Here is a 24,473-nt window from a genome sequence, read left to right on the forward strand (position 1 = left end):
GTGGAAACTTGCAAATTCTTTCAAATATAATTTTTTTTCTTTGTCTCTGTGTAGGGCTACTTCAACAGGGAACAAAGCAAAGACAGCACACTGAGAACTTATTGAGAGTGTCATGTTTCAAGCATCTAGCACAAACCATATATGATTTAGAATTGAAAATGCCTCTATGCACAAATTCAAACCTAAAATTTCAAAGTGTTTCTGCAAAGAAATGCTTCAAGACAAAAGGATGAAATTTGGTGGGCCAATTGCAACTGGAGTATTGATTGTTCTTTCAAAATATCAACAAGATCGGGTGAAAAAACAGTTGCTGAGATTCCAGTAAACATCACATTTTGTGGAAGGTTGGCAAACATTTTCAAATGAAAGTGTTTTTCCTTTCCTGTGCATAGGGCTACATCAACAGAGAACAAAGCATAGATAGCACACTGAGAACTAATTGAGTGTGTCAAGTTTCAAGCAGCAAGCACAAACCAGTGGTTGATTTAGAGTTCCAACTGTCTCTATCTCTATAAGGGAAGTTGAAGCAAAACCTATAAATTCAAAGTGTTCCTTCAAACGAATGATTCAACCTAGAAGAATGAAATTTGTGGGGGCAAGTGTGACAGGAGCACAGAAAATTCCTTCAAAGTATCATGCGATCACTTGAGAAAGTATTTGCTGAGATTAGTAAACTCAGAGTTCTGTGGAAGCTTGGCAAACGTTTTAAAATGAAAGTGTTTTTTCTTGCATCTGTTTAGGGCTACTTCAACAAGAAACACAGAATAGAGAGAGCATTGAGAACTAATTGAGTGTGTCAAGGTTCAACCAGGTAGCACAAACCAGTGTTTGATTTAGAGTTCCAAATGCCTATACCCCTATAGGTGAAAAGAAAGTAATGCCTAAAAATTCAAATTGTTTTTGCAAATAAACAAATCAACCTTGAAAATGAAATTTGGAGGGCCAAGAGCGACTGGAACACTGATCCTTCCTTCAAATTATCAAAATGATTGGGTGAAAAAAATATTTTCTGAGATTCCAGGAAACTCGGTGTTCTGTGGATGCTTGGAAAATGCTTTCAAATGAAAGTGATTTTTCCTTGCCTTGATTTAGGGCTTCTTCAACAGGGAACAAAGCATAGAGAGCACTCTGAGAACTAATTTAAAATGTCAAGTTTCCAGCAGCTAGCACAAACCATGTTTGATTTAGAGTTCCAAATGCCTCCATCCCTATAGGGGAAAATAAACTTAAACCTAAAATTCAAAGTGTTCCTGAAAATGAATGCTTCAAAGTACAATAATGAAATTTGGGGGGCCAAGTTGGACTGGAGTACAGATCATTCCTCCAAAGTGTCATGATATCGGATGAGCAAATATTTGCTGAGATTCCAGTAAACTTGGATTTCTGAGGAAGCTTGGCAAACTTTTTCAAATAAAAGTGTTTTTTCCTTGCCTCTGCATACGGTTTCTTCAACAAAGGAAAAAATCATGGAAATCACAATGAGAACTAATTGTGTAATTTTCAAAAGAGCTAGCACAAACCATGATTGATTTAGAGTTCCAAATGCCTCTATAAATTACGTGAAACCTGAAAATTCAAAGTGGTCTTGCAAACGAATGCTTCAAACTAGAAGAACGAAATTTGGGGGGCCAAGTGCGACTGGAGTACTGACCATTTTTTCAAAGTATCAACAATAATGTGTGAAAGAATAATTGCTGAGATTCCAGTAAATTCAGAGTTCTGTGAAAGCTTGGCAAAGGGTTTCAAATGAAAGTTATTTTTCCTTACCTGTGCTTAAGGCTAATTCAATAGGGAACAAAGCATAGAGAGCACAATGAGAACTAATTGAGTGTGTCAAGTTTAAAGCCACTAGCACAAAACATGTTTGATTTAGAATTCCAAGTGCATCTATCCCTATAGGGGAAAATGAAATGAAATTTAAAAATTCAAAGTGTTCCTGGAAATGAATGCTTTAACATAGATGAATGAATTTGGGGGGCCAAGCGCAACTGGAGTACTGATCATTCTTTCAAAGTATCAACAAGATTGGGTGAAAAAAGTATTTGTTGAGATTCCACTAAACTGAGTTCTGTGGAAGCTTGGCAAATGTATTCTAATAAAAGTGTTTTTCCCTTGTCTCTGCTTATGGATACTTCAACAGAAAACAAAGAATAGAGAGCACACTGAGAACTAATTGAGTGTGTCAAGTTTCAACCAGATAGCACAAACCAGTGTTTGAATTAGAGTTCCAACTGCCTCTATCACTATAGGGGAAAACAAAATGAAACCTACAAATTAAAAGTGTTCCTGCAAATGCACACTTCAAACTAGAAGAAAAAATGATGGTGGGCCAAGTGTGACTGGAGTACCAATGATTCCTTCAAAGTATCAACAAGATCGGGTGAAACAATATTTGCTTTGATTCCAATAAACACAGAGTTCTGTGGAAGATTTGCAAATGCTTTCAAATGAAAGTGTTTTTTCCTTGCCTTTGCTTAGGGCTACTTCAATAGGGAACAAAGCATAGAGCTTGCCATGAGAACTAATTCAGTGTGTCAAGTTTCAAGCAGCTAGGACAAACCATGTTTCATTTAGAGTTCCAAATGCCTCTATCCCTATAGCGTGAAATAAAATCTTAAAATTAAAAGTTCTCCTGCAAAAGAATGCTTCAACCTAGAAGAATGAAACTTGGGGGGCCAAGTGCAAATGGAATACCAATCATTCTTTCAAGGTATCAATAAGATTGGGTCAAAAAATATTTTCTAAGATTCCAGTAAACTCGGACTTCTGTGGAAGCTTGGCAAATGCTTTCGAATGAAAGTGTTTTTCCCTTCCTCTGCTTATGGCTACTTCAACAGGAAATAAAGCATATAGAATCCACTGAGAACTAATTGCATCTTTCAAATTTCAAGCTGCCAGCAAAAACCACTGTTTGATTTAGAGTTACATCTCTGTCTATCTCAATATTGGAAAAAAGAAGTGAAACCTATAAATTCAAAGTATTCCTGAAAACGAACACTTCAACCTAGAAGAATAAAATTTGTGGGGCCAAGTGCGACTGGAGTACCAGAAATTCCTTCAAAGTATCATGAAATCAGGTGAAAAAATATTTGCTGAGATTCCAGTAAACTCGAATTTCTGAGGAAATTTTGCAAACATTTTCAAATGAAGGTGTTTTTTCCTTGCCTCTGCTTAGGGCTATTTCAACAAAGACAAAAGCATAAGAAGGGCACTGAGAACTAATTTTGTGTGTCAATTTTCAAGAAACTACCACAAACCATGATTGATTAAGTGTTCCAAATTCCTCTATAAATGAAGTGATTCCTGAAATTTCAAAGTGTTCCTGTAAAGGAACGCTTCAAACTAGAAAAACAAAATTTGGGTGGGGGGGCAAGTGCAACTGGAGTAACAAACACTCCTTCAAAGTATCAACAAGACTGTGTGAAAAAATATTTGCTGAGATTCTAGTAAACTCGGAGTTCTGTGGAAGCTTGGTAAATGCCTTCAAATGAAATTGTTTTTCCCTTGCCTCTGCTTAGGGCTACTTCAACAGGGAACAAAGCATAGAGAATGCACTGAGAACTAATTGAGTGTGTTACGTTTCAAGCAGCTATCACAAACAATGATTGATTTAGACTTCAAAATGCCTCTATAAACATAGTGAAACCTGAAAATTCAAAGTGTTCCTGCAACAAACGCTTCAAATTAGAAGAATGAAATTTTGGGGGTCAGGCCCAGCAACCAGCCAAGTGACAGCAGCTACACGCGCCTGCGGGGAACGCGGACTGGACCCACTAGGACAGGTCCGGCGGACAGCTGAGGGCTAGGCCCGTCCCCTCCCCCAGTGTCTGCAGGTAGGCGGGACTGTGAACACCAGCAGAGCGGGCCCAAAGCCTGCTGAGGGGTGGAACCGGCCCCTCCCCCAGTGCCTGCAAGCTAGGCGATCCTGCAAGCCACAGGCGGGCGAGTCAGGCCCAGCAACCAGCCAAGTGACAGCAGCTACACACGCCTGCAGGGAACACGGACCGGACCCACTAGGACAGGTCCTGCGGACGGCTGAGGGCTAGGCCCGTCCCCTCCATCAGTGTCTGCAAGGTAGGCGGGACTGTGAACACCAGCAGAGCGGGCCCAAAGCCTGCTGAGGGGCGGAACCGGCCCCTCCCCCAGTGCCTGCAAGCTAGGCGAACCTGCAACCCATCGGGAGGTTAGGCCCAGCAACCTACGGAGTGACACAGGTGCCCCTGGTGCCTGCTGGGTAGGTGGACCTTTGACCGACCAGCAAAGCATACCTAGGGCCTGCCAGCATGGTAGACGGATCACACTAATTGGAGGAGGATCACAGCCACTACCTGCCCTGCAAGGGTGATTTTTCAACTATACAAGAGCAATATAAATAAATAGAGGGAAAATATCAAAGACACAACAATTTCACCAAGCAGAAAGAAACGCCAACGGTATGAAACGACAAGGAAAGAAAGGACCACAGGCAATGCAGGTCAACTCAACTTTAGAAGAGGTAATAGCTGCAACAGATGGAATGTCAGATAGAGAGCTCATGACATACATGCTTCAGATGATCTGGAGTCTCAAGGAAGACATGAGACAGCAAAATCAGACAATGAAAGATCACATTGACAAACAAATCCAGGAAGTAAAAGATCAATTTCACAGGGAGATAGAGGTAATAAAAAAAAAACAAATAGAAATACTAGAAATGCAGGAAACAATAAACCAACTTAAAAACTCAATTGAGAATACTACCAGCAGAGTGGAGCACTTAGAAGATAGAACATCAGACAATGAAGACAAAGTATTTCAACTTGAAAAGAACATAGATAGCTCAGCAAGTCTACTAAGAAACCATGAGCAGAACATTCAAGAGCTATGGGAAAATATCAAAAGACCAAACTTAAGAGTCATTGGGATACAGGAAGGCACAGAGCTCCAAACCAAAGGATTAAGCAATCTATTCAGTGAAATAATACAAGAAAACTTCCCAGACTTGAAGAATGAGACAGAATCCCAAATCCTAGAAGCCTACAGGACGCCGAATGTGCAAAATCATAAGAGATCCACACCTAGACACATTATAATGAAGATGTCCAACATACAGAATAAGGAGAGAATTTTAAAAGCTACAAGGGAAAGGAAGCAGATTACATTTAGGGGTAAACCAATCAGGATAACAGCTGATCTCTCAACACAGACTCTAAAAGCTAGAAGATCCTGGAATAACATATTTCAAACGCTAAAAGAAAATGGATTCCAACCAAGAATCGGGTATCCCGCGAAATTAAGCTTCAGGATGGAAGATGAAATTAAAACATTCCACGACAAACAAAAGTTAAAAGAATTTGCAGCTAGAAAACCATCTCTTCAAAAAATCCTTGGCAAAACACTACAGGAAGAGGAAATGGAAAACAACAATGAAAACCAACAGTGGGAGGTAGGACAGTAAAGGGGGGAAAATAATCAAAGAGGAAAACAAATCAGGTTTAATAGCATTAATAAACAAACTATGGCTAGAAGAACAAACCATATCTCAATAATAACCCTAAATGTTAATGGCTTAAACTCACCAATTAAGAGACACAGGCTAGTTGAATGGATCAGAAAACAAGACCCAACAATATGCTGCCTGCAGGAGACACATTTGATAGGAAAAGATGTACATAGACTGAAGGTGAAAGGTTGGGAAAAATCATATCACTCATATGGACTTCGGAAACAAGCAGGAGTGTCCATACTCATATCAAATAAAATAGATTTCAAGCCAAAGTTAATCAAAAGGGATAAAGAGGGACACTACATACTGCTCAAGGGAACCATACACCAACAAGACATAACAATCATAAATATATATGCCCCAAACAACGGGGCTGCTATGTTCATCAAGCAAACTCTTCTCAAGTTCAAGAATCTAATAGACCACCATACAATAATCATGGGAGATTTTAACACACCTCTCTCACCTCTGGACAGATCTTCCAAACAAAAGCTGAATAAGGAAACTATAGAACTCAATAATACAATTAACAACCTAGACTTAATTGACACATATAGAATATACTACCCAACATCAAGCAGCTACACTTTTTTCTCAGCAGCACATGGATCCTTCTCAAAAATAGATCATACATTATGTCACAGGGAAACTCTTAGTCAATATAATGGTGTAGAGATAATACCATGCATCTTATCTGATCACAATGGAATGAAACTGAAAATCAACGATAAAAGAAGGAAGCAAAAATCATGCATCACTTGGAGAATGAACAATAGGTTACTGAATGATCAATGGGTTACAGAAGACATCAAGGAGGAAATTAAAAAATTCTTAGAGTTAAATGAAAACACAGACACAACATATCGGAATCTATGGGACACATTGAAAGCAGTTCTAAGAGGAAAATTCATTGCTTGGAGTGCATTCCTTAAAAAAAGAAAAAACCAACAAATAAATGATCTCATACTTCATCTCAAAATCCTAGAAAAAGAAGAGCAAAACAATAGCAAAAGAAGTAGAAGGCAAGAAATAATTAAAATCAGAGCTGAAATTAATGAAATCGAAACAAAAGAAATAATTGAAAAAATTGACAAAACTAAAAGTTGGTTCTTTGAAAAAATAAATAAAATTGACAGACCCTTAGCCATGCTAATGAAGAGAAGAAGAGAGAGAACTCAAATTACTAGCATACGGGATGAAAGAGGCAATATCACAACAGACACTTCAGAAATACAGAAGATAATCAGAAATTATTTTGAATCCTTATACTCCAATATAATAGAATATAGTGAAGGCATTGATAAATTTCTTAAGTCATATAATCTGCCCAGATTGAGTCAGGAGGATATAGACAACCTAAACAGACCAATATCAATTGAGGAAATAGAAGAAACCATCAAAAGATTACCATCTAAGAAAAGCCCAGGACCGGACGGGTATACAGCAGAGTTTTACAAAACCTTTAAAGAGGAACTAATACGAATACTTTTCAAGCTATTTCAGGAAATAGAAAAAGAGGGAGAACTACCAAATTCATTCTACGAGGCTAATATCACCCTGATTCCGAAACCAGACAAAGACACTTCAAAGAAAGAAAACTACCGACCAATATCTCTAATGAACCTAGATGCAAAAATCCTCAATAAAATTCTGGCGAATCGGATACAAAAACATATCAAAAAAATTGTGCACCATGATCAAGTAGGATTCATCCCTGGTATGCAAGGTTGGTTCAATACACGGAAATCAATAAATGTTATTCACCACATCAATAGACTTAAAAATAAGAACCATATGATCATCTCCATAGATGCGGAAAAAGCATTCGACAAAGTACAGCATCCCTTTATGTTCAAAACTCTTGAAAAACTAGGGATAACAGGAACATACCTCAACATAGTAAAAGCAATTTATGCTAAGCCTCAGGCTAGCATCATTCTGAATGGAGAAAAATTGAAGGCATTCCCTCTAAGATCTGGAACAAGACAGGGATGCCCTCTTTCACCACTTCTGTTCAACATAGTTCTCGAAACACTGGCCAGAGCAATTAGACAGACGAAAGAAATTAAAGGCATAAATATAGGAAAAGAAGAACTTAAATTATCACTATTTGCAGATGACATGATTCTATACCTAGCATACCCAAAAGGGTCTACAAAGAAACTATTAGAGATAATAAATGAATTCAGCAAAGTGGCAGGTTATAAAATCAACACGCATAAATCAAAGGCATTCCTGTATATCATCGACAAATCCTCTGAAATGGAAATGAGGACAACCACGCCGTTCACAATGTCCTCAAAAAGAATAAAATACTTGGGAATCAACCTAACAAAAGAGGTGAAAGACTTATACAATGAAAACTACAGAACCCTAAAAAGAGAAATTGAAGAAGACCTTAGAATATGGAAAAACATACCCAGTTCATGGATAGGCAGAACTAACATCATCAAAATGGCGATATTACCAAAAGTTCTCTATAGGTTTAATGCAATGCCAATCAAAATCCCAACGGCATTTCTTGTAGAAATGGAGAAAGCAATCATGAAATTCATATGGAAGAATAAAAGACCCAGAATAGCAAAAACAATACTAAGCAGGAAGTGTGAATCAGGTGGTATAGCGATTCCAGATCTCAAACTATACTACAGAGCAATAGTAACAAAAACAGCATGGTACTGGTACCAAAACAGGCGGGTGGACCAATGGTACAGAATAGAGGACACAGAAACCAACCCACAAAACTACAACTTTCTTATATTTGATAAAGGGGCTAAAAGCATGCAATGGAGGAAGGATAGCATCTTCAACAAATGGTGCTGGGAAAACTGGAAATCCATATGCAACAAAATGAATCTGAATCCCTTTCTCTCGCCATGCACAAAAGTTAACTCAAAATGGATCAAGGAGCTTGATATAAAATCAGAGACACGACATCTGATAGAAGAAAAAGTTGGCTACAACCTACATGCTGTGGGGTCGGGCTCCAAATTCCTCAATAGGACACCCATAGCACAAGAGTTAACATTTAGAATCAACAAATGGGACTTACTTAAACTAAAAAGTTTTTTCTCAGCAAAAGAAACAATAAGAGAGGTAAATAGGGAGCCTACATCATGGGAACAAATCTTTACTCCTCACACTTCAGATAGAGCCCTAATATCCAGAATATATAAAGAACTCAGAAAATTAGACAATAAGATAACAAATAACCCAATCAACAAATGGGCCAAGGACTTGAATAGACACTTCTCAGAGGAGGACATACAATCAATCAATAAGTACATGAAAAAATGCTCACCATCTCTAGCAGTCAGAGAAATGCAAATCAAACCCACCCTAAGATACCATCTCACTCCAGTAAGATTGGCAGCCATTATGAAGTCGAACAACAATAAGTGCTGGCGAGGTTGTGGGGAAAAGGGTACACTTGTACATTGTTGGTGGGACTGCAAATTGGTGCAGCCAATTTGGAAAGCGGTATGGAGATTTCTTGGAAAGCTGGGAATGGAACCACCATTTGACCCAGACATTCCCCTTCTCGGTCTATTCCCTAAAGACCTAAAAAGAGCATGCTACAGGGACACTGCTACATCGATGTTCATAGCAGCACAATTCACAATTGCAAGACTCTGGAATCAACCTAGATGCCCTTCAATAGACGAATGGATAAAAAATGTGGCATTTATACACAATGGAGTATTACTCTGCATTAAAAAATGACAAAATCATAGAATTTGGTGGGAAATGGATGGCATTAGAGCAGATTATGCTAAGCGAAGCTAGCCAAGCCCTAAAAAACAAATGCCAAATGTCTCCTTTGATATAAGGAGAGTAACTAAGAACAGACTAGGGAAGAAGAGCACGAGAAGAAGACCAACATTAAACAAGGATGAGAGGTGGGAGGGAAAGGGAGAGAGAAGGGAAATTGCATGGAAATGGAAGGAGACCCTCAGGGTTATACAAAATTACACACAAGAGGAAGTGAGGGGAAAGGGAAAAACAGTACAAGGGGGGAGGAATGAATTACAGTAGTGGGGGTAGAGAGAGAAGAGGGGAGGGGAGGGGAGGGGAGGGGGGATAGTAGAGGATAGGAAAGGCAGCAGAATACAACAGACATGAGTTTATCAATATGTAAAGCAATGAAGTGTAACTGATGTGATTCTGCAAGCTGTATACGGGGTAAAATGGGAGTTCATAACCCGCTTGAATCAAAATGTGAAATATGATATATCAAGAACTATGTAATGTTTTGAACAACCAACATTAAAAAAAAATAAAATAATAAAAAAAAATTAAAAAAAATACACACGGATAAAATAGCTATTGTTAGCTGTGAAAAGAAAAGTTCAGAATAATTTATATTGTGTAATGCTATTTTATATATATAAATAATCTGTACATATTCATTTATATTTTATAAAAGGTAACTATCTTCTTTAAAAAAACAAATTTCAAACAGAAAAAAAAATAAAAAAAAAAGAAAGAAATTTTTGGGGCCAATTGTGACTGGAGTACCGATCCTTCCTTCAAAGTATCAACAAGATCAGGTGAAAAAATATTTGCTGAGATTCCAGTAAACTCAAAGTTCTGTGGCAGATTGACAAATGCTGTCAAATGAAAGTGTTTTTCATTGCCTCTTCTTAGGACTACTTCAACAGGGATCAAATCACAGAGAGTGCAATGAGAACTAAATGAGTGTGTCAAGTTTCAAGCAGCTAGCACAAACCATGTTTGATTTAGAGTTCCACATGACTCAATTCGTGTAGGGGAAAATGAAGTGAAACTTAAAAATTCAAAGTGTTCCTGCAAACGAATGCTTCAACCTAGAAGAATGAAATTTGGGAGGCCAAGTGTGAACGGAGTACCAATCTTTCCTTCAAAGTATCAACCAAATTAGGTGAAAAAATATTTTCTGAGATTCCAGTAAACTCAGAGTTCTGTGGCAGCTTGGCAATCGCTTTTGAATAAAAGTGTTTTGTCCTTGCCTCTGCTTAGTGCTACTTCAACAGGGATCAATGCATGGAGAGCATACAGAGAACTAATTGAGTGTGTATGGTTTCAAGCAACTAGCACAAACCATGTTCGATTTAGAATTCCAAATACCTTCATCCATATAGGGGAAAACAAAGTGAAAACTAAAAATTCAAAGGTTTCCTGCAAACAAACGCTTCAACGTAGAATAATGAATTTTGGGGGGCCAAGTGCTACTGAAGTTCGAATCATTCCTTCAAAGTATCAAGAAGATTGGTTGAAAAAATATTGGCTGAGACTCGAGTTAACTCGGAGTTCTGTGGAAGTTTGACAAACACTTTTGAATGAATGTGTTTTTTCCTTGGTACCACTTTGGGTTACTTCAACAGGGAATAAAACATAAAGAGAGCTCTGAGAACTAATGCAGTGTGTCAAGATTCAAGCAGCTATCACAAATCATGTTCGATTTAGAGTTCCAACTGCCTCTATCTCAATAGGGGAAAACAAAGTGAAACCTAAAAATTCAAATTTTCCTGGAAAAGAATATTTCAACCAAGAAGAATGAAATATCGGTGGCCAAGTGCAACTGGAGTACCCATCATTCCTTCAAATATCAATAATATTGGGTGTAAAAACATTTGTTGATATTCCAGTAATCTCAGAGTTCTGTGAAAGCTTGGCAAATGCTTTAAAATGAAAGTGTTTTTTCCTTTGCTCTGCTTAGGGCTACTTGAACAGGAACAATACATAGAGAGTGCAATGAGAAATAATTGAGCGTGACAAGTTTCAAGCAGGTAGCACAATTCATGTTCGATTTAGAGTTCCAACTGCCTCTATCTTTATAAGGGAAAACAAATTGAAACCTAAAAATTCAAAGTGTTCCTGCAAATGAATGCTTCATCCTAGAAAAATGAAACTTGAGGGACCAAGCACAAATGCAGTATAAATTATTTTTTCAAAGTACCAACAAAGTCGGTTGAAAAAACATTTGCTGAGATTCCAGTACATTCGGAGTTCTGTGGATGCTTGGCAAATGATTTCAAATAAAAGTGTTTTTCCTTACCTCTGCTTAGGGCTACTTCAAGAGGGAACAAAGCATAGAGAGTGCACTCAGAACTAATTGAGTGAGACAACCTTAAAGCAGCTAGTCCACACCATATTGATTTACATTTCCAAATGCCTCTCTCCCTATAGGGGGAAAACATAGTGAAAACTAAAAATTCAAAGTATTCCTGGAAATGAATGTTCCAACCTAGAAAAATGATATTTGGGGTGTGAATCTCAACTTAAGTTCTGATTATTCCTTCAGAGTATCAACATGAGTTGTCAAGTTCCAAGCATGTAGCACAAACCATGTTTGATTTAGAGTTCCAAAAGCCTCTATCCTTATAGGGGAATACTATTTGAAACCTAAAAATTCAAATTGTTCCTGCAACTGAACTCTTCAACCTAAACGCATGAAATTTGGAATCCCAAATGTGACTGGAGTACCAATTTTACTTTCAAAGTATCAACAAAATTGGGTGAAACAGCATTTGCTGATACTCCAGTAAACTCGGAGTTCTGTGGAAGCTTGGGAAACAATTTCATATGAAAGTGTTTTTTCCTTGCCTCTGCTTAGGGCTACTTCAACAGGGAGCAAATTACAGAGAGCACACAAAGTACTAATTTAGTGTGTCAAGAATCAAAGCTAAGACCACGTGACCCGGAGAAGGGGCCCAGTGGCCCGCCTGCACGGTAGACAGACCATTCCAGCTTGAAGAGGAGCCCAGCCTCCTGCCTGTGCGGTGGGTGGACCACATGACCCGGAGAAGGGGCCCAGTAGCCCGCCTGAGGGGTAGACAGACCACCCCAGCTGGAGGAGGAGCCCAGCCTCCCGCCTGCATGGTAGGCAGACCACGCGATCCGGAGAAGGGGCTCAGTGGCCCGCCTGCGCGGTAGACAGACCTTCCCAGTTGGAGGAGCCCAGCCTCCTGCCTGTGTGGTAGACAGACCACCCCAACTGGAGGAGGGGCCCTGCCACCCACCCGTGTGGTCACGTGACTGAGCTCTTGACAAACATAAGGTTTCCACAACACCCCCACCTCATCAAACACCTTATGAGAAAAACTGATGGAACTCATCTTGGAAAATCCCACCAACCCTTAATGCCCACCAACTGGTTGGCGTGGCTACCAGCGTGGTTCTGCAGCAGATCAGGCACGTGTTTTGCATCTCAGAGAATAAGAATAGAGAGGCCACAGGTGGAAGCTCAAGTCCTCTCACACTGATTACCACCACCATCCTGAACCCAGAGACTCAAGCTAAGAATAGACAATACTACCAACTGGAAGAAATGAAAACAGGGTTCTGAGAGACATTTTTTTCCTTCTTTTTTTCTCTTCTCTCTCTCTTATCATCCATTCATCCAGTCTCCTCTACCCTTCCCCCTCTGGTCCTTGCAACCTCAACATATGTGAAACCAAAAATTGTGCATGAAAAAGGTCTTCAACAACTGAATCGCCAGAATAATATAATATAGAGGAATTGCATATGCTCCACCTCACTCCCCCCCTTTTATTTCTTTTCATTTTTCTCTTATTTTCTTTTTCCCGCTCTCTTTTTTCTCTTCTTTTCCTTATTATTTGTTTGCCTCCCTCTTAGTCCCTCTATCCCACTTGCAACCCCTTAAATTTTACTATTGATAAGTAGGGTAATCTTATAAATACAGATAGGAATTTGAATCTATACATTCTTCCATAAATTACCCATCTATTGATTAGAGTTTTCCAAAGTTACTAAGTTAGATTAACCCCATACCCTCACTCCTTTCCCCCTAAACATAACATCCTACACCTGAAATTCAGTTTTCTTCAAGCTACCAGGAATGGTATGCCTTTCATGAAACTAATGACTATATTTGTAAATGATAACCTAAACCAACATTTGTAGACATACAGTCTAGCAATAAATGTAGTAATAAAGAAAACATGTGCTTAGATGATGTACTATTGATATTGAGAACTGTTAACATTGTCTTGCTCCACAAAAGGGAGACTTTGCAACTATACAAGAGCAATATAAATATATAGGGGGAAAATTCAATAACACAACAGTTTCACAAAGCAGAAAGAAACGTGAGCAGTATGAAAAGACAAGAAAGGACCACAAGCAATGCAGGTCAACTCAACTTTAGAAGACATAATATCTGCAGCAGATGGAATGTCAGATAAAGAATTCAGGATATACATGCTTCAGATGATCTGGAGTCTCAAGGAAGACATTAGACAGCAAAATAAGACAATGAAAGATCACTTTGACAATGAATTACATAAACAAATACAAGAATCAAAAGATCAACTATACAGAGAGATAGAGGTTATAAAAAACAAACAAACAGAAATCCTAGAAATGCAGGAAGCAATAAACCAAATTAAAAACTCAAATAAGAGTATACTACCAGCAGAGTAGAACACTTAGAAGATAGAATATCAGACAATAAGATGAAGTATTTCAACTTGAAAAGAACATAGACAGCTCAGCGAGATTGTTAAGAAACCATGAGGAGAATATCCAAGAAATATGGATAACATAAAGAGACCAAACTTAAGAGTTATTGGTATACAGGAATATATAAAGGTCCAAACCAAAGGAATGAGCAATCTCTTCAAAGTAATAATATGAGAAAACTTCCCAGACTTGAAGAATGAAACAGAATCCCAAATCCTAGAAGCCTGCAGGATGCCAAATGTGCAAAATCATAAGAGATGTACACCTAGACACATAATGAAGATGCCCAACATACAGAATAAGGAGAGAATTTTAAAAACCATAAGAGAAAGGAAGCAGATTACATTTAGGGGTAAACCAATCAGGATGACGGCTGATCTTTCAACACAGACTCTGAAAGCTAGAAGATCCTGGAACAACATATTTCAAATGCTGAAAGAAAATGGGTTCCAACCAAGAATTGTGTATCCAGTGAAATTAAGCTTCAGGATGGAAGATGAAAAAGTTAAATGAATTTACAGCTAGAAAACCAGCTCTTCAATACATCCTCAGCAAAACATTACAGGAAAAGAAAATGGAAAATAACAATGAAAACCAACAGTAGGAGATAGTACAGTAAACAGAAAAAATAATCAAAGAGGAAAAACAAACCATGTTAAGTAACATAAATAAACAAATATGGCTGGAAGTACAATCCATATCTCAATAATAACCCTAAATGTTAATGGCTTAAACTCACCAGTCAAGAGACACAGGCTAGTAGAATTGATCAAAAAAAAAAAAGAGATCCAACAATATGCTGTGTACAGGAGACTCATTTGATAGGAAAAGACATACATAGACTGAATGTGAAAGATTGGGAAAAATCATATCACTCATATGGACCTCGGAAACAAGCAGGAGTGTCCATACTCATATCAAATAAAATAGACTTCAAGCCAAAGTTCATCAAAAGGGATAAAGAAGGACACTACATACTGCTCAAGGGAACCATACACTAACAAGACATAACAATCATAAATACATATGCCCCAAACAATTGTGCAGCTATGTTCATCAAACAAACTCTTCTCAAGTTCAAGAGTCTAATAGACCACCATACAATAATAATGGGAGACTTCAATACACCTCTCTCACCACTGGACAGATCTTCCAAACAAAAGTTGAACAAAGAAACTATAGAACTCAATAATGCAGTTAATAACCTAGACTTAATTGACATATATAGACTATAACACCCAACATCAAGCAGTTACACTTTCTTCTCAGCAGCACATGGATCCTTCTCAAAAATAGATCATATATTATGTCACAGGGCAACTCTTAGAAATTATAAAGGATTAGAGATAATACCATGCATCCTATCTGATCATAATGGAATGAAACTGGAAATCAACGATTAAAGGAGGAAGGAAAAATCATGCATCACTTGGAGAATGAACAATAGGTTACTGAATGATCAATGGGTTACAGAAGACATCAAGGAGGAAATTAAAAAATTCTTAGAGATAAATGAAAACACAGACACAACATATCGGAATCTATGGGACACAATGAAAGCAGTTCTAAGAGGAAAATTCATTGCTTGGAATTCATTCCTTAAAAAAAGAAAAAGCAACAAATAAGTGATCTCACACTTCATCTCAAAACCCTAGTAAAAGAAGAGCAAAACAACAGCAAAAATAGTAGAAGGCAAGAAATAATTAAAATCAGAGCTGAAATAAATGAAACTGAAACAAAAGAAACAATTGAAAAAATTGACAAAACTAAGAGTTGGTTCTTTGAAAAAATAAATAAGATCGACAGACCCTTAGCTATGCTAATGAAGAGAAAAAGAGAGAGAACGCAAATTACTAGCATACGGGATGAAGAAGGCAATATCACAACAGACACCTTCAGAAATACAGAAGATAATTAGAAATTATTTTGAATCCTCATACTCCAATAAAATAGAAGATAGTGAAGGCATCGATAAAATTTTTAAGTCATGATCTGCCCAGATTGAATCAGGAGGATATACACAACCTAACAGACCAATATCAATTGAGGAAACAGAAGTAGCCATCAAAAGACTACCAACTAAGAAAAGCCCAGGACCGGATGGGTATAGAGCAGAGTTTTAGAAAACCTTTAAAGAAGAACTAATACCAATACTTTTCAAGCTATTACAGGACATAGAAAAAGAGGGAGAACTTCCAAATTCATTCTACGAGGGCGGCCAATATCACCTTGATTCCTAAACCAGACAAAAACACTTCAAAGAAAGAAAACTACAGACCAATATCTCTAATGAATATAGATGCAAAAATCCCTCAATAAAATTCTGGCAAATTGGATACAGAAACATATCAAAATGACTGTGAATCATGATCAAGTAGGATTCATCCCTGGGATGGAAGGCTGGTTCAATATATGAAACTCAATAAATGTTATTCACCACATCAATAGACTTAAAGATAAGAACCATATGATCATCTCGATAGATGCAGAAAAAGCATTTGACAAAGTACAGCATCCCTTTATGTTCAAAACATTAGAAAAACTAGGGATAACAGGAACATACCTCAATATTGTAAAAGCTATCTATGCTAAGCCTCAGGGTAGAATCATTCTGAATGGAGAAAAATTAAAGGCATTCCCTCTAAAATCTGGAACAAGACAGGGATGCCCTCTCTCACCACTTCTGTTCAACATAGTTCTCGAAACACTGGCCAGAGCAATTAGACAGATGAAAGAAATTAAAGGCATAAAAATAGGAAAAGAAGAACTTACATTATCACTATTTGCAGGTAACATGATTCTATACCTAGAAGACCCAAAAAGGTCTACAAAGAAAGTACTAGAACTAATAAATGAATTCAGCAAAGTGGCAGGATATAAAATCAACACGCATAAATCAAAGGCATTTCTGTATATCAGCGACAAAACTTCTGAAATGGAAATGAGGAAAAACTCCCCTTTCACAATATCCTCAAAAAAAAATATTTGGGAATCAACCTAACAAAAGAGGTGAAAGATTTATACAATGAAAACTACAGAACCCTAAAGGGAGAAATAGAAGATATTAGAAGATGGAAAAATATACCCTGTTCATGGAGAGGCAGAACTAACATCATCAAAATGGCGATACTACCAAAAGTTCTCTATAGGTTTAATGCAATGCCAATCAAAATCCCAAAGGCATTTCTTGTAGAAATAGATAAAGCAATCATGAAATTCATATGGAAAAATAAAAGACCCAGAATAGCAAAAGCAACTCTTACCAGGAAGTGTGAATCAGGTGGTATAGCGATACCAGATTTCAAACTATACTACAGAGCAATAGTAACGAAAACAGCATGGTACTGGTACCAAAACAGGCGGGTGGACCAATGGTATAGAATAGAGGACACAGAGACTAATCCACAAAGTTACAACTATCTTATATTTGATAAAAGGGCTAAAAGCATGCAATGGAGGAAGGATAGCATCTTCAACAAATGGTGCTGGGAAAACTGGAAATCCATATGCAACAAAATGAAACTGAATCCCTTTCTCTCGCCATGCACAAAAGTTAACTCAAAATGGATCAAGGAGCTTGATATCAAATCAGAGACTCTGCATCTGATAGAAGAAAAAGTTCGCTCTGATCTACATATTGTGGGGTCGGGCTCCAAATTCCTTAACAGGATACCCATAGCACAAGAGTTAATAACAAGAATCAACAAATGGAACTTACTTAAACTAAAATTTTTTTTCTCAGCAAGAGAAACAATAAGAGAGGTAAATAGGGAGCTTACATCATGGGTACAAATTTTTACTCTTCACACTTCAGATAGAGCCCTAATATCCAGAGTATACACAGAACTCAAAAAAATAAACAATAAGATAACAAATAACCCAATAAACAAATGGGCCAAGGACCTGAACAGAAACTTCTCAGAGGAGGACATACAATCAATCAACAAATACATGAAAAAATGCTCACCATCTCTAGCAGTCAGAGAAATGCAAATCAAAACCACCCTAAGATACCATCTCACTCCAGTATGATTGGCAGCCATTATGAAGTCAAACAACAACAAGTGCTGGTGAGGATGTGGAGAAAAGTGTACACTTGTACATTGCTGGTGGGACTGCAAATTGGTGCAGCCAATTTGGAAAGCAGTATGGAGATTCCTTGGAAAGCTGTGAATGGAACCACCATTTGACCCAGCTATTTCCCTTCTTGTACTATTCCCTAAAGACCTTAAAATAGTGTACTATAGGGATAGTGCTACATCGATGTCCATAACAGCAAAATTCACAATAGCTAGACTGTGAAACCAACCTAGATGCCCTTCAATATATGAATGGATAAAAAAAATGTGGCATTCATACACAATGGAGTACTACTCAGCACTGAACAATGACAAAATCATGGCATTTGCTGGGAAATGGATGGCACTAGAGCAGATTATGCTAAGTGAAGCTAGCCAATTCCTAAAAACAAATGTCAAATGTTATCTTTGATATAAGGAGAGCAACTAAGAACAGAGCATGGAGGAATACCATGAGAATAAGATTAACATTAAACAGGGATGAGAGGTGGGAGGGAAAGGGAGAGAGAAAGGAAATTGCATGGAAATGGAAGGAGACCCTCATTGTTATACAAAATTACATATAAGAGGAAGTGAGAGGAAAGGGAAAAAACAAGGGGAAGAAATGAATTACAGTAGATGGGGTAGAGAGAGAAGATGGGAGGGTAGTGGAGGGGAGGGGCCATAGTAGAGGATAGGAAAGGCAGCAGAACACATCAGACACTAGTATGGCAATATGTAAAACAGTGGATGTGTAACCGATGTTATTCTGCAGTCTGTATACGGGGTAAAAATGGGAGTTCATAACCTACTTCAATGAAGTGTATGAAATATGATATGTCAAGAACTATGTAATGTTTTGAACAACCAATAATAAAAATTAAATAATAAAATAAAATTAAATTAAATTAAAAAATCAAAACTAGCACAAACCATGTTCGATTTAGAGTTCCAACTTCCTCTATTCCTATAAAGGAAAATGAAGTGAAACCTAAAAATTCAAAGTGTTTCTGAAAATGAAAGATTCAATTTAGAAGAATGTAATTTGGGTGACCACGTGCGACTGGAGTACCAATCAATCCTTCGAAGTATCCACAAGGAAGTGTGAAAAGATACTTGCAGAGATTCTAGTAAACTCGGAGTTCTGTGGAAGCTTGGCAAATGCTTTCAGATCAAAGTGTTTTTTTTTTCTTGACTCTGCTTAGGGCTACTTCAACAGGGAACAAAGAATAGAGAGTGCACTGAAAACTAATTGAGTGTGTCAAGATTCAAAGCACAAACCATGTTTGATTTAGTGTTCCAACTGTTTCTATTACTATAGGGGAAAATAAAGTGAAAATTTAAAATTTTTTTGCAAATGAATGCTTCAACCGAGAAGAATGAACTTTGGTGGGCCACATTCAACTGGAGTTCTGAACATTCTTTCTAAGTATCAACAAGATCATTTGAAAAAACATTGTTTAGATTCCAATAAAATCAGTGTTCTGTGGAAGCTTGGCAAAGGCTTTCAAATGAATGTGTAGTCTTAGGGCTACTTCAACAGAGAAAAAAGCATAGATAGTGCACTCTGAACTATTTGAGTGTGTCAAGTTTTAAGCAGCTAGCACAAACCATGTTCAATTTAGAGTTCCAATTGCCTCTATCCCTATAGGGGAAAAAAAGTGAAACCAAAAATTCAATGTGTTTTTGCAAATGAATGCTTCAACCTAGAAGAATGAAATTTGGGGTCCAAGTGCCACTGGAGTACTGAACATTCCTTTAAAGTATCAACAAGATTGGGTGAAAAAATATTTGCTGAGATTCAAGTAAACTCGGAGTTCTTTGGAAACTCGGCAAACGGTTTCCAATGAAAGTGTTTTTTCCTTGCCTCAACTTAGGGCTATTTCCACAGGGAACAAAGAATAGAGAGTGCACTGAGAACTAATTGAGTATTTTAAGTTTTAAGCAGCTAGCACAAACCATGTTTGATTTAGAGTTCCAACTCCCTCAAATCCTATAGTGGAAAACAAAGTGAAACCTAAAAATTCAAACTGTTCCTGCAAATGAATGCTTCAACCTAGAAAAGGAAATTGAGGGGGGGCAAGTGTGACTGGAGTACCAATCATGTTTTAAAAGTATCAACAAGATCTGGTCTGCTGGGCGACCAGCACACTAGCTTTATACTAGAGGTTCTCAACACAGAAGTTAACTAGTGAGATCAAAATAAAGACACATAAACTCAATTTACCTTTTTCTTGTCCAGCTAAGGGATGGCCCTTTCCGACTCCTGCCTGGAGCCACCTGATGTGGTAGCAAGGTTTACACAAGAGACCAGCAGGAGAGAGGAGAAGCACACCAGAGAGTGGACTTTTACTGGGGAACAAAAAAATTCAGGGGAAAATTCCATTCACTGAAGGTCGAGGGGGACAGCATTCCAAGGTCAGGGTCAGTGATTGGTTTCAGGGAAATGTTCAGTTACACTCCCACATGGACAGGCTCCCGCACCTAAAAAGGGTTGGGAAAAAGCTCTGACACAGCTGGCCTGAGCGCCTCACACCCTGTCAGGGAGGTACCCAATCACATGTGAGATGGCTTCCCTCATATCCCCCTTTTTTTTCTCTTAAAAATCAGGCAGTGATTCACTCTCTCAAGTTTCTGCACTCTTGTTCCAAAGACTCGCCATCCTGCAATTACAAAACAAAAGAGAATTAACAGCAAATATAACAATCCAATAATGTACCAGGCCGAATGTTTAAGAATATTTTCAGGGTTAACTCCATTTAACTCCTTCAATATTTGGTTAGCCAAAGAAGAAGGATCTGAAAAATCAGGTCTATTATTTTGAATGTCTTGGATATGGTGATGAAATTTCAGAAGATCCAAGCAATTATTATTATTTTGCTAAATACCTAACAAATGGTTATTAATGTTCTCCCAATCTCAGAGAGAAACATTGTTCTTGGCATCTCTAACACACACATATCTATAATTTGCGTGGCATTTAAGCCTTTCCTTAAACTTTAAAGCCAAAAGTTCATTACCTATGTCTATAACAGTCACCTCTAAGGTGTTTAACTTAGTCTCAATCCTTTCATCAATATTTACTTGATTACGCAGAGCCTTGGAAGTATTTTGAGCTAAATTATTAATCTCAATTTGCACAACTATTTAGACAGTGGGGTATTCATGGAGGTTTTGCACAAACAACTGGTTTGTTATGGGAAAGTCCCATCTTAATGACTGATCTAGTATAAGGTTTTAAGTCACCATAAATAGAATGATTGGTCAGTCTAGGTCTACCAATAGCTGTCTTTTCCTCAAATGATACTTTCAGACAGCCAGCATGTTTATCATGGGACAAACACAAAGGTAATTGGGCTCTGTAGCCAGAATAATTAAATCTAGTCACATGATTGGGAGTAATATGAGTATCTGTAAATCCTCCCATCATGAATGAGTCATTACTAAACACTGGAATAGATTCTCCACTCCACAAAGCTGGGTGTACCAGGGGTGGATCTGGGAAATATGTCCAGTAAGTGTGTGCTTGGCTCCCTTTTACCTGACAGCCCAGCAGGGCAATCAGGGTAGCTACCATCATCACTGGGGTCTTGTTTTTTCCTAGGAGTTCAATTATTGGGGAAGCCTGTGTTGTTAGTTTCTTCACATTTTCCCATGAAATCAGCTTTTCAGCTGGGTCAATCTGGTTTCTCTTCATCCTTCTTCAATATTTCTTCCTCTTGAATGGGGGCTTCTCTTGGTCGATCTTCAGTCACTTGAATCTTGGTTCTATCTCTTCCATGTCTGATTGCACGTTCAGGCACCCAGATAGGATGGAAAGCACATTCTGGAAAAATACAAGCATGAACTATGCCCCACATAATCACTGGATCTGGGCTTTTCCATTGACCAGTCTGTAAATCTTTCCACAAAACTCTGCCTAAAGAGCCTGTTACTGTAGAAGACATATGTCTCTCAGCTGCAGTGTGACCTTCTATGTCACAATTTAAAAAAATTAAAACAAACAGGGCATGATTGAGGCTATTTTGGGGAGTCATAAACCTATTCTGCCCTTTTAATTTTTGTAATTGAAGCTTAATAGATAAATGAGCTTGTTCCACAATAGCTTGACCTTGGGGATTATAAGGAATTCCTGTTTTATGATTAATTTGAAACTATTGGAAAAATTGTTTAAAAAAAGAGCTTACATAAGCTGGTGCATTATACGTTTTAATCTGTAAAGGGCACCCTAACACAGCAAAGGCTGCTAGGCAATGAGAAATTACATGTTGAGTATTTTCTTTTATATGTGCTGTGGCAAAACTATTAACTATTACATGTACATAACATTGCTTACCAAATTGAGGAATATGAGTTACATCCATTTGCCATATTTGATTTCATTTTAATCCATGGGGATTTACCCCTGATGTCAGAGATGGAGAATGAATGACACACTTAGGGCAGTGACTTACAATTTGACGAGCTTGATTTCTGGTAATATTAAATTTTTTATGTAAGCTAGAAGCATTTTCATGATGCAAGGAATGGGAAGCTTGTGCACAGTAATATGAAGACATCCGTTGACAAACAGCTACTGATTTATTAATCTTGTCATTATTTGAAGCTAAAAGTCCTGAAAGATTAGTGTGAGCCTGTATGTGTCCTATGAAACATGGGTATTTTCACATTTGCACTGCCTTTTGTAAATTATGAAATAATTCAAATAACTCTTGTGATGAAGTATACCCAATAACTGAAGTTTCAATATTTTTGGTAACCCCGACTGCATATAAGCTGTCAGAATAAATATTAATAGGTTCATTTGTAAAATAATTTAAGGCACAAATCAGAGCTTGAAGCTCCACTCTCTGGGCAGAAGTATATGAAATTTGCATTACCTCTGTGTGGACACGACTATAAAAACATGCTTTACCTGAGCTTGAATCATCAGTGAACACTGATAGGGCTCAATCTATAGGGTGGGCACGTACAATCTTTGGAAAAATAAGCAGTGTTAATGATGCAAATTGAATAATTTTATCACGAAGATAATGACTATCTATCTGGCCAGGAAAATCAGCAAAAGCTATCTGCCATAAGCTAGGAGTTTGTTTCTTGTTGAACAGAAAATGGAATAATTATGATATCAGGCTCAGATCCAATTAATTGTAAAACTCTCATTCTACCTTTAATTACTAATTGAGCAATAGAGTCATGAAAGGGAATCAATGTTTTTTGAGGGGAGTGGGCTAAATAAATCCACTCAATTTACTCCCAATCTTTGCCATATGGCTCCTGTTGAGATATGCTCAGTTGAAAATATTAATAAATACACTATTTCCTTATGATCAACTCTAGTAGGTTGTGCATTTCTAATTGCACTTTTAACCCTTTTTAAACCTGTTCTAGACTCTCTAGTCAGCTGATGTGGAGAGGTTGGAGAAGAATTTCCTTGTAATTTCTGAAATAAAGGACTTAAATCAGAAGTAGTTAGTTTTAAGGATGGCCTCAGCCAATTAATATCTCCTAATAGTTTTTGAAAATCATTAAGGGTATGTAACTCCTTAACCTTTATCTGAAGATTCTTAGGATGGATTGTATGTCCTTGAATTATCTGACCTAAATATTGTATTTTTTGAAGAGCAATGCATAAACCCATTGCTGTAAATAAAGCCTCTGAGTAAAAATTTCTGAAAGTACCTCTGGATTAGCATGAACCAATAATATATCATCCATAAAATGAATACTATATGCATTAGGAAAGATATTTCTTATGGGAGCTATCGCCTGAAGTACATATTTCTGGCATAAGGTAGGACTGTTACACATTCCTTGGGGGAGTACTTTCCAGCAATATCTTTTAACAGGTTCTTTAAAATTAATTGCTGGGACAGTGAAGGCATATTTTTCACAGTCTCCAGGATGTCACCTTATAGAGAAAAAGCAATCTTTTAAATCTATTACCATCAAGCTATAGTTTAAAGGGATGGCTGTGGGGGAAGGAAGTCCTGGCTGTAATGATCCCATAGGCTGAACTGCATGATTTATTGCCCTTAAATCCTGTAGCAATCTCAAATTACCTGACTTTTTCTTAATAACAAAAATGGGGGTCTTCCAAGGACTAAGTGTTGGTTCTGCATTACCAGCCTGAAGTTGTTCCTCAAACAACCTATGAATTACTTTAAGTTTTTCCCCAGAAATGGGCCACTGAGAAATCCATATAGGTTCCTCTGTGAGCCAGGTGATATTTTTAGCTGTCTTTATGATTGGGGAAACACTCAGGGCCCCTAGTAATAAATTTTGGTTTGAAGCATTTACTAATCTCTGTCGTGGAGACTGGTTTATAAGCAGATACTCTCCCTGAAAGGTTTCCTTATTATCTCCAAGAAAAAACCCTGATTAACTTCCTCAATTGACCTTATAGAATTTGGAGTTACTAATAACAATCCCATTTTTGCTAAAATATCCCTTCCCCATAGGTTCAC

The sequence above is a fragment of the Urocitellus parryii genome, chromosome 3 (genome assembly GCF_045843805.1).
Source record: "Urocitellus parryii isolate mUroPar1 chromosome 3, mUroPar1.hap1, whole genome shotgun sequence".
Lineage (NCBI taxonomy): Eukaryota > Metazoa > Chordata > Mammalia > Rodentia > Sciuridae > Urocitellus > Urocitellus parryii.